The sequence below is a fragment of the Ailuropoda melanoleuca genome, chromosome 15, assembly GCF_002007445.2.
Source record: "Ailuropoda melanoleuca isolate Jingjing chromosome 15, ASM200744v2, whole genome shotgun sequence".
Taxonomy (NCBI): domain Eukaryota; kingdom Metazoa; phylum Chordata; class Mammalia; order Carnivora; family Ursidae; genus Ailuropoda; species Ailuropoda melanoleuca.
The window spans coordinates 76,283,084-76,297,962 of record NC_048232.1 but is presented as its reverse complement, the minus strand read 5'-3'; the positions used below and the strand labels follow the sequence as shown (position 1 = coordinate 76,297,962).

General features: G+C 41.2%; 1 long non-coding RNA gene across 1 annotated transcript in view; it reads right to left on the bottom strand.

Annotated features, from left to right (window-relative positions):
- LOC117796355 overlaps nucleotides 1-8,147 on the bottom strand; it is a 22,224-nt gene extending 14,077 nt beyond the window's left edge. The window contains exon 1 of the long non-coding RNA XR_004620778.1: nucleotides 7,980-8,147. This is a non-coding gene — a long non-coding RNA (uncharacterized LOC117796355). The remainder of the gene's footprint in view (nucleotides 1-7,979) is intronic.
- Between the last annotated feature and the right edge of the window lie 6,732 nt (nucleotides 8,148-14,879).

Genomic DNA, 14,879 nt, shown 5'->3' with positions numbered 1-14,879 from the left:
CCAAAAGTACTACCTCTGTTTTGATCTCAGTTCTGAAATCAAGGAGATTATACTCAATTATTTTTGTGATCCCTTCCAGCTATGAAACACTTACTGTGCTGTAATTTTCTCCACTCCTTCAGCACATACTTTTTGCCCCTCTCTGTGCTTGGCAAGGCGGCACTCCCTACCAAGGGCTCACACCCAGAGCTGAGGAGGTATGCCTACCAACGGCTCAAACCTTGGTCACAGATAACTGGATCAAAGGTGGACACCGGACCTAAACTCAGTCAATCCAGTTTTTCTTGCAGAAACACAGTACTGGACACAGGAAAACTGAACAAGATTTTCTGAGGCAAAGCTGGGATATAGGAAGGTCAAGACAAAGGAAAATTAGAGATGGAAGGGAACTGAGGAAAGCTAAGGAAACCAGGCTACAGAGAGCAAAGAGGGGGGAGAATATGCACAGAGGAAAAGTTGGGCCACCGTTGACAGATTTGGTGGCTCCTGGAGATGAACCATGTACTTGGATTTTGACAATCCCATTCCTCATTCCTCCTCCTGAAAACTCTATTTATGCCTGTTTCTTGATTTCAGCCAAACCAAAGTGGTCTCTTGTTCCTTATAATAAAAGCAGGCTTTACTAGGACAGTCTGTTCACAGATGTTTTTCCCAATGAATCCTCACAACAATTTAATGAGATAGGTATTATTTCCAATTATTAATATGGCTACCAAGACTTAAAGAGGCAACATTACCGCGTAAGCATTCAGCTTAGTAAATGATTAAACTGGGATTGGAACCCAGGCCTGTCAGCCTCCAAAGACGTTCCACTTCACCACACACCATCCTGAAGGACCTGTGACAGTATCAGAATCAACAGCTGATCCTAAGAATACTTTCTCTGTAACCTGCACAAAACATCTCCACTCTGAGGAGCACACTGTGTTTTTTCACAGGCCAGTTCAATAACTTTCACTAATTCTGAGATTCTCCTGTGGTCACCTAGAAAGCTTACTTAAAATACACTAATTTAGAACTTATGAAAATTCAGACCCTGTTATTTGTGACTCTTAATGAGTTAAATTTATTTTTTAATTTTAATTTTAATTTTTAATAATAATTTTTATTATGTTATGTTAGTCACCATACAGTACATCCTTAGTTTTTGATATAGTGTTCCATGATTAATTATTTGAGTATAACACCCAGTGCTCCTTTAAATTTAAAGCACTCTTGTCCTCCAAGAATATCCAGAGTCTAGTGAATAAAGAGAAGCTGGTTAAAATCAGTGAAATTTTTCCAAATCAAGAAGATTAAGAATTGCCTTAATGTGGGGGTCATTCATTCTAAGCAATATTCATCCCATGGTAGCCATGCCTAATTTTTATATTTTAATGACCCATGACAAATACATCTTCTTCATGCAGTCTACATTCTAGTCAGATTCAACTCTTAAAATCCCCTCAAATACCATATTACTCCAACCTCCATGCCATAATATGTGTGAAAATTCATTTCCTTCTGCCTGCCCATCTGGAAAACATCCATTCTTCCTTTAGGATTCAGCTAGAGTCACTCCTCCACCGAGCCGTCTTGGCCACTAACACTCTGCCCCATGCAGGTCAGCTGTTTCCTCTGACCCAGGAGAGTCTGGCCTCAACTCTCAGCCCTCTATGTTGTGATTGTCTCTCTGCTGATGAGGTGAGAATGTTCTCGCTCCTGTGCTGAAACCATGCCCCATAGGGTTAGTGAATTGAAACTAGCAGGAAATTTTTTAAAAAGATACAGGCTAACCTGATATAACAAAAGTCACCAAAGTACAATGTTTAAACTAGCGGAAAAAACCCCCCCAAAACCACACATGCTGTATCTTTCAACACCAGCATCAGCAGGACGCTCACAACAGGAGACGTGCGCAGCTTTTGATGACAACAGAATTTTTGGTCAAATATTGAGATCTAGCAGGCACTAGGCTCAGGGGGTATAGCAGTGAGGAAAACAAAACAGAATCCCCACATTCATCCCTGATGGGGGATTTGTATGAAGACACATGCTCATTGAGTGGAATTCTGCACTCCACTTAGAAATAAGTCTCTGTCTCTTCCTCTCTCTCTCTCTCTCTCTAGTGGCTGAAAAATGCATAGTTGGCTTTTTATAAGAAAATGCAGTATTTTCCTTAAAACTGGACAGGTGACTCTACCCTTGGCCCACACTTTTGAGGGTCCCATTCTGACCCTCCTCTGCCCCTGCCCGTGTACACAGAGTGAGGAGCCCATGAGGCTAAGAACCTACATTCACTCGGAGGCTTCATGCGGCCCTCCTACACCATGCTCTTGTTACCCACAACCCACGTCCCCTACCACCACGTCCCTGAGTCCATTCCCAGAGCCTTGCAGTCTTCTCCTCCAGACCTGTCCTCCCTCAGCTGGACCACACTGTGGTTGGCCCTGGGGCAGCTGTTTGCTGGGGGTGTGGAAGGTGCCAGCACGTGAAAGTTGGCATGTCCACAGGAACGTGTGATGTCCTTACAGAGATCCAGAAATGGTAAGAGAGGTGTGGTGGGCCATACGCTGGCGGCTGGGGGCTGAGGGGCTTACTTTCTCCAGGCTGTTACTTGACAGTTCTAAGCTTGGAGAGAATGCAGAATTCTAAATTCTAACCTGGCTTCCAAGTTAGATTTCTCAGAGTAGAAAATAGAACATATTCTAGTTCATTGTCTCTTAGACTGATTTATAACTTTTAAATATTTATATTAATGGTGTTTGGGCCTCTATATGCAACCTTGTACCAGGCCCCTCAAACATTAGGGGAGGGTCTGGGGGAACACATCTATGGTATGAATCCACCCAAGCTGCTTTGGTTTCTCACGGCTTTCCTTTACCAGTCCCTTATAATAATGATGATGATGATAGCTAACCTTTTAAAAATAAAATTGTTTAACATAAACAGCTTCTGAAGCATTCCGTTCTTCCCATATTCCCAACTATACTTCAATAAAAAAATAAAATTCTTATTGAAACACAACATACATACAAACAACTCTTATTGAAGTGTAACAAACATACACGGAAGTGTGCAATCATAGGGTGACCACATCCTTGTAACAAGCAACTGGATCAAGACATAGAACATTACCGGCATCTATACCCCCTTCCAATGACCACTCCCTCCACCCTTCTCAAAGGTAACCAATATTCTGTCTTACTTTTGCCTATTATTGAACTTTATATAAATGGAATCATATGTGTTCTTTTATGTCTGGCTTCCTTCCCACGATATTATCTTTATGATATTCATCCCTGTTACTGCATGTAGAACTAGATCATTCATTTTCATTGTTCTCTAGATTTCCATTGAATGAATAAACCACTCCCCTGCGCTCATCCTATTGCTGATGGACATCTGGATTGTTTTCACTTGGAAATACTAAGAATAAGGCTGCTATGACCATTCTTGTTCATGTCTTTTGGTTTCCATGTAGACTCATTTATGCTGAGTATATACTTCTAGGAGTGGCGTTGCAGGGTCTTGGGGTATGTACAGATTCAGCTTTACTAGATATGGCATAAAGTTTTCCCAGGAAGTTGTACCAATTTCCATCCTTACTAGCAATGTATGAGAGCTCTGATTGCTCCATATTCTTGCCAATTACTTGATATAATCAGGTTTTCTCATTTTAGACATTTTGGTGGGTATATAGGGATATTTTGTTGTGGTTTTCATTACCATTTCCTTTGTAAATACTACTGTAAATATTGGTAATAAATACGTAATAATAATGTTTTTGTATATTCAATAGCTATTTGGATATCCTCTTCTTTTGTGAAGCGTCAGTTTAAAAAATTGTTCTGTGCATTTTTCTTTTTGATTTGTAGTTCCTTATATATTCCNATCAGGCTCTTCGGCTATGAGCCTGCTTCTTCCTCTCCCACTCCCCCTGCTTGTGTTCCCTCTCTCTCACTGGCTGTCTCTATCTCTCTGTTGAATAAAATAAATAAAATCTTTAAAAAAAAATTGGGTTCTGTGCATTTTTCTTTTTGATTTGTAGTTCCTTATATATTCCCAGATACAAGTGCCTTGTTGGTTGTATCTAACAGAAATATCTTTTCCTGTTCTTTGGCTTGCATTTCACTCTCTTAAAGGCGTCTTTAGATAAACAAAAATTCTTTATTTCAAACTAGTTCGATTTATTAATCTTTTCCTTTATGGTTCGTGCCTTTTGTGCCCTGTTCAAAAAACCTGTGTCCATAAAGACCACGAAGGTCTGAAAATATTCTTGAACGTTATTCCCTAAAAGCTTTGTTTCATCTTTTGTAAATAGATCTATAACCCACTCGTAATTGATTTTTGTGTGAAGTGGAAGTCCAAGATTTTTTACATGCACAACTCCTCGACATAGCTTGACCCTTTATTAAAAAGCTCTTCCTAGGGGCGCCTGGGTGGCACAGTCGTTAAGCATCTGCCTTCGGCTCAGGGCGTGATCCCGGCGTTATGGGATCGAGCCCCACATCAGGCTCCTCTGCTGTGAGCCTGCTTCTTCCTCTCCCACTCCCCCTGCGTGTGTTCCCTCTCTCGCTGGCTGTCTCTATCTCTGTCAACTAAATAAATAAAATCTTTAAAAAAAAAGCTCTTCCTTCCCCCACTGCTCTGCAATGCCACCTTACCATACATCAAATACCCACACAAGTGTNTGCTGTGAGCCTGCTTCTTCCTCTCCCACTCCCCCTGCGTGTGTTCCCTCTCTTGCTGGCTGTCTCTATCTCTGTCAACTAAATAAATAAAATCTTTAAAAAAAAAAAAGCTCTTCCTTCCCCCACTGCTCTGCAATGCCACCTTACCATAAATCAAATACCCACACAAGTGCGGATGTGTTTCTGGATCATTTTTTTCTCTTTCATTAGTTCATTTGTCTATCCCTATGCCAATTACCATACTGTCTTAACCACTGTAGCTTTATAACAAGCCTGGATTTATCAGTGTTGTTGCTCTTCTTCAAGATTTTCTTGGCCAGGCTGAGCACTTTACATTTCCACATAAATTTTAGAGTCAGCTCGTCAAATTCCAGAGAGAAAAAAATACCCTACTGAGGTTTTGATTGGGATTGCATTGACCCTGTTGATCGATTTTCAGAGAACTGGCATCTTTATAAGAACGAGCCTACTGGGGCACCTAGGTGGCTCAGTTGTTTAAGCGTCTGCCTTCGGCTCAGGTCATGATCTCGGGGTCCTGGGATCGAGCCCTGCATGGGGTGGGCTCCCTGCTCAGCGGGGAGTCTGCTTCTTCCTCTCCCTCTCCCTCTTCCCTGCTTGTGCTCTTACTCTCATTCTCTCTCTCAAATAGATAAAATTTCAAAAAAAAAATGAGCTTACCAATTCATGAAAAGGGAGCATCCTTCTATTGGGGCATGTTTACTTTCTCTCAGTAATAATTTGTACTTTACAGCAGAGAGGTCTTGTACTTCTTTCCTGCCATTTATCCTTAGTATTGGATATATTTTGGTTCCATTGTAAAGAGAATTCTAAAAAGTCATTTTTATCTGTAGTACAGTATATAGAAATACAATTTGTATTGTACTTATGTTATATTTATATTTATTATATTCAATGAACTTGCTAAATTCATTTGTTAATTCCAGGAGGTTATCTGTGGATTCTTTCAGGCTTTCTATGTTCATAATCTTGTCGTCTATGAACATGACATTTCTTCCCAATTCTTACATTTTACGTATTGTTTTCTTTTCTCTATTCATTTTGTATATTTGTTTTTTCTTTTTCACTAGACTTGTAGTATATATTGAATAGGAGTAGTGATAGGGAACATCTTTGTTTCATTCCTGATCTCAGCGGCAAAAGCCTTCAATATTTCATCATTAAGTACGATGCTTGCGGAAAGGTGTTTTTTTTTTTTATATAGATATCTTTATCAGATTCGGGATGTTAACTTCCATGATACACGGTCCCAGTTATTTACTCCTGTGGCAAATGAATGTGGTAGAATCCATACCTTTGCTATTGCCGCGAGTAGAACAGGGTGCATTTCCACCTCTCTTGGATTTAGGGTTGACCAAGTGAATGCTTGGGGTTGGCCACATAGGTTGCCTTGACAAACGGGATGTTAGTGAATGTGAACATAGTCAGAGGCTTGAGATGTGCTTGTGCTGTGAGCTTGCATTTCTGTACTTCTGCCACCACCATGAGAAAAGCATACTGGGTAGCCTGAGCCATAGAATGTGACAAGAGCAGACACACCCCAGCCAATGCATGGACCCGTAATTTCAATCATAGCTGCTCCACTCAACCCTTAGATGTATGAATGAGAAGTAAGTGCTTATTGTTTTATATGGTTGGTTGTTATTTAACAGTAGGTGGTGAAACATCTTCTACCCTTAGTTTGCTAAGAGTTTTTAACATGAATAGATGTACAGAAACAGATTTCTAGTACAGCTCATGAGGCCGCAGCTTTAGGATGCCTCACCTCCAAGGACCCTCTTCAAGGCTCTGGGAGAGGCCCTAGCCATGTGTTTACATGAACAAATATTTTGCTAAATGTGAAAAAGATACACTTACTACAGTCAGGTAAGATCACTGTGGTTTTCCACCCTAGCTTATATCAGGTAGCATGTAAGTGGCCATGAGCAGCTTGGTGGATCTCGTGAAAGAGAAACTAAATTGGGAATACGTTTAGTTTTGTGCTTGGTGGGATATACTTATGTAGTTTTCAGTCATATCTGGAATAGTTAAGTTATTGCTCACTGTCCTATTGGAGGAATGACTTCCACAAATACTCCTATTAATTAATGAGTGTCATCAAAATTCCAAGACTACTTACAGATAGCCACTACACAAGAAAATTTTATAGGCTTTGAAATGTTAGAGCTCATGTATAAAAAAAATTTGATAGATTTTCCCCAAATTGATAACAATTCTAAATATTTACATTTCATTACCAATAACAAGAGGTGAAGATAAAATATATTTTTCTAATGTATTTCTAAATGTTTAATAAAATTTAAAAAATAAATTATGCTAGAAAAAAGACCAGATTATCTTTTCATTCTCTCTATAGAAAGTATTGCAAAAAATAATTGTCAGAAAAAATAGTGACCAAAGATTATTCAGCCAAAAAATGTAAGGAAAAATATTATAGAGTTAGTTCAGACATTTAAGAAATAAAAGTAATTTGTTATTACTTCGGGCTTTTAGGACCCTGTGGAATTTATCAGCTTTTTACAATCTGTAACTTATTGGGATTTCTTATACCGAATAAACATCACTTCTGTGCCTTTTGTATCTTGCACTGGTAATTTTGCATAATATTAATGAATATATTAGAAATTGGGGATGCCTGGCGTCTCAGTGGGTAGAGCATTATGACTCTTAATCTTGGGTTCATGAGTTCAAGCCCCACGTTGGGCTTTAAACAAAAAAAAAGAGAAAAGTAATCCTATCAGCTTCATGTCTTATAAACCCTCCAGACACTCTGGATGTTTAAGGGAAGACCCCCCTCAGTATCTATTTGATGCTTCTGTGATTTTTCACAGAAAAAATCTTTATTCTGTGAATGTAGCAAATTACAATGATTACTTTTCTAATGTTAGATCCAGCATTCGCTTCTGGGGTAAATCTAACTTGGATACAACACCTGATCCTTTAACGATGTGGCTGGATTTGATTTGCTAATATTCAGCACAGGATTTTTAGGTGTGCCTCATGCCTTACATCAAATTCACATTTTACTTGAACTACTCTGAGTGGGTTTCTGTCTGTCACTTGGACCCAAATGATTTCTGGCCAGGCTCTCTGGACAAGCTATACCTTTCCCTCCAAAATGCTTCATTAGAGTAAAATGAAATAGTATCTTTTCCCCAGAGAGATATCGTTTTCTTCCCAGAGCTTCTGATTGGTTCACTTCCCCATGATTTCATTTATTTCCTTTGTTTTTAAAAAGGCACTCGCTGGACAACTCCGGCACACCCAGTTTCCAGCAAACCTACTTACGAGAAGGACACATCTCGGCTCTAAGCAGGCAGCCTCAGCGAGGGAACGACGTCCTCTAGAAGGTCAGAATTCCACCAGGCTTGCGTTCTGAGGCCCAAGGCACAGCTTCAACAGGAGAGGTAACTGAGCAAGCTGCCGAGAGTTACGTCCCCCACCTCCCCCACCTCCTTCATCTGCCTCCCGGAGCTAGGAAAAAGACCCACGGCTTCCATTCCAGCCGCATGAGGGAGTGCGCCATTTTCACGCATCATGCCATAAAAAAATCCCCTTCTGGAGCACTTACCTAGAAATAAAAATAAAAATACTCAAGGAATCGGTCTCTGCAGCCACACCTAGGTTTTTACTTACCAAATCTCACCTCATGAAACGTATCCAGCTGTTTATTTTTCCCACTATTGGCCAACCATGGTATGGGGGAGGTGGGTTCTTCTGGTCCATTCTAGTGGTTCACACTGGGACCTAGACTTCAGAAGAAGCCCATAGAAAGGTGTTTGCCTGGGACGGCATTGGAGGCAAGAAGAAAAGTGTCATTAGGGAGAATGACCTTCAACCAGGGGGCAACAATTCCTCTTCGTCAAGATAGAATGAGGAAGAGGGTGACAGGTATTCATCTTGTCCATTGGATCTGCTGTTCCCTGGTATTGAGGGAGAAACCTTGAGTTTCCCAGGAGAAAGGAAGAGGGCTTTAAGAAGCCAGTAAGAATTTAGCAAGGGCACCAAAAAGGATTTAGGCTGTTTGTCTCAGGATTTCCACAGAAACTCTCCCAACTCCTGTCCTAGCACGATGATGAGGATGATGGTGATGATGGTGATGATGATGATGACAGTTCATCTGATTGGCTGTTATGTGTCAAATGAGCTGTACACATTATCTCTAAACAATCTAAAAGGCAGGTCTTTTTCTTCTAATTTTACAGAAGAGAAAAAAGAGGTTAGAAAAGTCATATAATTTGCCCACAATTACTCTGTAAGTGTAAAAGCTGGGATTCTAACCTAAAGCCCATGTTCTTTTCAAAATACCGCGCTATCTTCCAACTTTGCTTCATTGTCACACCAAAATGGTAATGAATATTGTAAAATGAGATTGAATCTGTTTTACAACAGAGTAACTATTCTCTCACAGAGAAACAAAACAAATACTGTCAAATTACTTAACCATATGACAAGATAGTAAATGCGAAACTCCCTGCTTCCCAGAGTGGACAACTAAGAGAGAAGAAGGGTTCCAAATACCCGACCTTCTAAATAGAGCCATAAGCAACTGGACTAAACATCCACCTGGTACTTCATAAGAGCAGCAGAAACACTAGTTCTGTATCAGGAGAAGAGAGGTTGCAGGGGGTCTGGGTAGTCACAGGCCTAGTGGGTCCTATTGCATTTGGGGTCAGAGTCTTTGTCTTCTGCAGTGGATGGGAGGGGTGCTTCCCCATTTCATAGCATAGCAGTCCTCTAATTTTTTAGTTTCAGGACTCCTTTATATTTTTAAACATTATTGATAACCCCAAAGAGCTTATGCTTATGTAAGTTCTACATATGACCATGCACAGTATCAGAAATTAAAACTAGAAATTTTTAAGTTATTTCCTTATGAATTCATTTAAAAATAATAAGCCCATTACATATTAGCATAAACAAAATTTTAATGAAAAATGTATTTTCCAAAAATAAAAAAAAGTTAATGAGAAGAGTACCAGTGTTCTACACTTTTGAAAACTTCTTTAATGTACAATTTAATAGAAGACAATTTAATAGAAGACAGGTCTGCTTCTGCAGCCTATCTGTTGCTTTAATCGAAGAATATGATGAAAATCTGGCCTCACACAATTATACAGTCGGAAAAGAAGAATATTCTAATAGCCTTTTACATAACTGGGAATATTCTTCTTTGATATTATACCCAAACTCAACAAGTGGTAATTTCTTAAGGATTATATGCAATGTGGAATCTGAAACCAATCAGTCTTAAAAAATTTTTTTGTACTTTGTTATGTTAAAATTCATCAGTCCATCTTGTACTCAGAACAGGTCTTTTATCCATTTCTTAGAACATCATTCCTTGATTGGCCGTTCGGAAATATTAGTTCACTGAGTTAAGCAGATATTTCAAATTAACATACTTCATCATACTAGTCAAAAATCACACTCGTTATCACCACCCACAATGCCATCAGAAAAGTCTTTAAATATAAGAAACAATCAAGCTTACGATTTCAGATGCAAGTCTTGCGAAATTCCAATTTCTGCTTGAAAACTCAAATTTTGTCACTGGCAACAAATCCTGTCAGCTATTTTTCCTGGAAGTGACTGGCTCTCTTGGTACATTTTCAAGAGCTATGAGCTACCCAAGTTGGGATAACCATTGTTTGTATGTCAGTCATTAAAAAAAAAAAAAGATTTATTTATGTTACAGAGAGTGAGCGAGCACAAGGGGAGGGACAGAGGGAGAGGGAGAGAGAATCTCAGGCAGACTCCTCACTGAGCGTGGAGCCCCACACGGGGCTTGATCTCAAGATCCTGAGATCAGGATTTGAGCGGAAACCAAGGGTCAGTTGCTTAACCAACTGCGTCATCTGGGCACCCTGTCAGTCATTCTTTTAAGTAAAAATGGTGTTCCACGAAAGGAGGAACTAGTTCAACTCATGACTCAGTTGCAAAAGTGTTATTTTTTAAAGACAACCATCATACTTCAGTACGTAGCAGACAGGCTTTGTGTGAACTTCCCACTTTGTCGCACAGAATATTATTATAAAGACACATATCAAGGGTTGAGGTTTGCTAAACTTAATCATTTTTACTGCTTCATCAAGACATTCCTAAGTGACACTGGAACTTGTTTCTACTGATGGGTGTGTGGTGGTGAAGAATCCAATGACCGCTAGTACATTCTAGCAAATTTGGGTGCCACCACTTTAATTCATGCTAAGCAATTTTACCCACCAATTATGTTTGCGCCACCAGTGCAAATGTCACCACAGGGAAAAAGGCAAATAATATTTTATTGTGAAAATAATTTTGACCTTGCGGCTTCCTTGAAAGGGTCTTAAAGAGCCCCAGGAGTGCAGAGGCCACACTGTAAGAACTGCTGTCCTAGCCAACTGGGAGGAGGTAAAACTCCCAGAAAGGGAGGCGCTTGCAAGAAGAGAAGACTGGTTCTCTCTCTAGATGCTTGTGGCATTGCAGCCACTATACATACCCTGGGGGATTCTAGGGCGAACTTGGCATGTGTCCCCTGGAATTTGGGAGAGCCACAGCACGGGACTGTGCATTTTTGCCCTGCATTAGGATTCCTGGTGGAAGGGGTGAATAGGAGCTGAGGAGCAGTGAGAAAGGGGAACTTTTTGGTAATCTGTCTACTCAAACAGGGTGCCTTTTTTTAAAAAAGATTTTATTTATTTATTTAGAGAGAGAGTGAGAGAGAGAGTGAGCGAGAGAAGGAGCAGGTGGAGGGGCAGAGGGAGAGGGAGAAGCAGACTCAAAGAGGGAGCCTTCTATGGTCTGCATAAGGCACAGTGGGTACTTAGTGGCAGCTCTGGGTTGGGGATGTGCCTGTACCCAAGGGCTTCTCATCTGGAGATTTGGACATCAGGAGGCTGGCTGGGGTAGTCTTGATAGCAGGGAGAAAAGGCTCACGGATAATGTCCGTAGGAAGAAAATAATGCATCTTCCATCCCGACCCAGTTCCCTGTGGTCATCTGAGAGTGTCAAAGAGGAAGTCAGAGATTCCCAGGGCTCCAGGTCAGGCAGCAGAACATCAGAGGAAGGGGCAGAAGATGCGGATGGCCCAAGGTGCTGGGAAAAGACAGTGAGGAGTGAGGAATGAGGAGCCACGGTCAGGGGATTAGAAGGTCAGGGACAGCAGGGGTCTAGGTGAAGCTCGGGATGGCCCCTAGAGAAGAGTACATGTCATCTACACAAAGTGCATCTCATCAAACAGAGGAGACTAAGAGCATCTCCCCGCCCCCACCAGCTCAACTCTTCTCCCTAATTCTCAATACCCTACAGGGAATAATCCCAGAAAAGAGCAGGCAAGGGAGTGAACTAGATGCTGCTCAAGCCCTCCTCCCCCTCCCCCCGCCCCACCCCACAATTCCCACAGTGCAAAGAAAATGGAAAAGCAGCAGCTCATCGTCCCCCGTCTGGGATGGGGCAGCCAGGGAGTCAGAAATGGACATTCAGACCAAGAGTTTTACATTGGACTGAACAGAATTTCAATCATCCAATATGTCAAGAAAATTACTGGATCAGCTCATGCACTTGATAAGGGATCTACTACCCAGTAGGGAAGAAAGATTTAACACAGTAGAGCTGGGGACAGTGAACAGAATAAATAAAATTGTTATGTGCTTATTCCCTGAAAGAGCTGAGACTCCTCAAACCAGTCACATTTAAACAAAGAAAACTGGCTGAAAGGAACAATGACCATGATTCCCTTCAACCACACCCCTAAGGAACCCATGCAAATAAAAACAAATGTTTCTTGCTCTGCCTGCTATGGGCTGGAAAGGCTCCATGGAATAATGAAGGGAAAGCTGGTTAGGATGAAGATACCCAGCTTCTGTCTGCCTTGTACCCTATTTTCCATTGTCTCTGTACCGACTCCCTCTCTTCTGCTGTCAGTGGGCTGTCACTCATGTTGCCTTGCTTTTCCTCTGATACGGAAGTGGATATGTGATTCTGGTTTGGCCAAAAATAACACCCCAGCTAGTTATAACTGTTGGTATAATATGGGGGGGGGAGGGGAAGAGACACATGACCAAAGCAGGCTAACAGGGTCCTCCCAAGTAATTTGACCTATGGTTGCTAGGAGAGGGAGTTGCTCTCTATTTTTTCTTGAATAACAGAGCTCTAAAGATGGTCTAGCCTACTGCTGATAGAGGCCATCTTTAGTGGAGCCTAGAGAAGAATGAAGAGCTGAGAAGCAAACAGAGCTGGGGGGTAGAGAGGCAGAGACAGAATGCTGGGACCCCTGGGGCCAGCTGTACCTAGACTGAAACACACCCACTGGACTTCCAAGCTTGGGGCCTACTGCTCTCTTTGATTAAGCTAGGCCAATTTGGGGTTTTACTGTCTCATATGATCAAACAGAGTCTAAATGCACTGGATTCTAGATTTGGCTGTTTCATTTCCTAACATGTAAGCCTGGGCAAGTTACTAAACTGTCTATTCATTCTTTCATTTACTCATTCATTCACCCATTCAAGTGCAAGATCCTGAACTTGGCACCCAAGGATGAAAGATGGAATTTGATCCTTGTCTTTAAGGACCTCACAGTCTTCTGGGGAGACAAAAATGGGGGAAAAAAGTAACTACGAAAACAATGAAAAATTGTTTTAAAATTCAAGGGGCATATAGAGAAAGCACATAAGTCTGTCTGGAAATATCAAGCAATGCTTTGAGCTTGAGAGTTGCTGCCAGAGACAAGGACATTCCAGACGCAGTAGAGCATCCACAAAGGCATGAAGGCAGGGGAGTGGTTAGCGCAGGATGGCTCTAGCATAGTGTGTGAGGCTGGGAGTGGGCCTCCATAAGTCAGATGGACAGGTCCAGGTCATGAACTATGTCATGCAAAGGATTTTAGTGTTGGTTCTAAAAATCATGGTGAGACACTGAAGGATTTTCAGGATGAGAGATGGGACAGGACTTGAAAGATTAAAAAATCCAACCAACAAACAACAAAAACAATTCCAGATAATTGAAAGAGGGCAAGATGGGAGATAAAAGGATGAAGTGCTGGGCGTGTGGTGTGGGGGAGGTGGTTGTAGAGGCTGTCCATGTGTAAGATGGTGAGTGGCTGGGCTTAGATAGTAGAGAAAGTAAATGAACAGACAGATCATGGTGGCTCTTTGGATATGAGTCAGCAGGGTGAAGATTGTATATTACCTTGTCAGTTTCTGATGAGAATAGCTCTTGCATTGCTGAGATTCCCAGCATTATGGGAATCATGGATCCCCTTGGAGAACTGTATAAAATCTATATACTCTCTTCCCAGAAATATTAATATGCATAAAAATGATAGCTAACATTTTCTAAACCCTTACTATGTTCCAATCACTGATCTAGAAGCTTTATTTATTTAAGCATCACGGCAAACCTAGGTTGGTACTAATTTAGGTTCATTAACCTGCCCAAGTCACATAAGAAGCAGCAAGGTCAGAATCTGAAGCCAGGTCATTGGACTCAAACTCAGTGATTTAATGGCTATGCTTCACTGTTCTTCATACAGGGGTGCCTATGTTGTGCCTACAATTCAGGAGGGTCACGATTCCTCCACCCAGAGCTCATCCACTATCACTTAAATGTCCACAGGTCTAGAGCTAAGAATGCCTGCTATACATGAAAGCCCTCGGTAAATTCTACGAAGGAAGATCAATGTAAAGGGGTCTCATCATTGATCTTGCATTGCCTCAAACCCACCTCCCACCTCACTGTGGCCAGAAGAGGCCAACTTTATGTCCTAACCCATGGTTACAATGGCCCTATCCAAGGAGAATTCGAGACATTTATTTTTCCTAATAGATTCCCCATGAAATGTTAATAATATGAATATACTATCCAGCTGCTTATGTGCTGTGTGTATATCTGTGCTTTATACATAAAATACAGGTGAGAGGTTTCCAGTCCTCCCTCCCATCAAGAATCAAATTTACCTGGGACAGCATACTGTCCCCACTGAGAATATACACCCTAGCCCTAACCACGCACCGATCAGAGCAGTGTCCTGCTATTCATGCCCTTGTGTTCAGACATCCATGCCCTCTCTTGAGGGTAGGCTGACTTTTTTTTTCCTATCATTTAAAAAATTGTGGCAAACTACACTGCACATAAAATTGACCATCTTAAGTGTAAGGTTCAATGGCATGAAGTATATTCACATTGTTGCGCAACGATTAACACTAATTC